Raw genomic sequence first — 485 nt, 5'->3', positions numbered from 1 at the left:
TCTGTCTCTGTCTCTCTCCCACCCGCTTTTCTTCTCAGTCCCTCCCTCTCACTCTCGCATTTACTCTCTCTCTCTTCCTCTCACTCTCACACGCATTCTCTCTCTCTCTCTCACTATCTTTTCATATTTCTTTCTCTTTTGCAATTTGTTTTGTTTTTAGCGCACCTCCCATTTCTTAGCACACTTTTTCAACCCCCACCACAGCTATCCACACTACTATCACCACCACCTTTACCACCACCACCACCACCAACAACAACAACAGCAACAACAACACCACCTTTACCACCACCGCTACCACGACCGTCACTACCCCTTCCACACCACAGCTACACCACCGCCACCACCAGCCCCCAGTCAACTACCAACATTCGCTACGCAAATATTTTTTCTTTCTATTTTCTTCTTCTTTTCTTTTTCATTACCCTACTCCGCATCCTTTTACCCCTCTCACTTCCTTTAATCAATCACCGACTCAACCTACC

The sequence above is a fragment of the Octopus bimaculoides genome, chromosome 13, assembly GCF_001194135.2.
Source record: "Octopus bimaculoides isolate UCB-OBI-ISO-001 chromosome 13, ASM119413v2, whole genome shotgun sequence".
Taxonomy (NCBI): domain Eukaryota; kingdom Metazoa; phylum Mollusca; class Cephalopoda; order Octopoda; family Octopodidae; genus Octopus; species Octopus bimaculoides.
Note: the sequence above shows the minus strand (reverse complement) of the source record.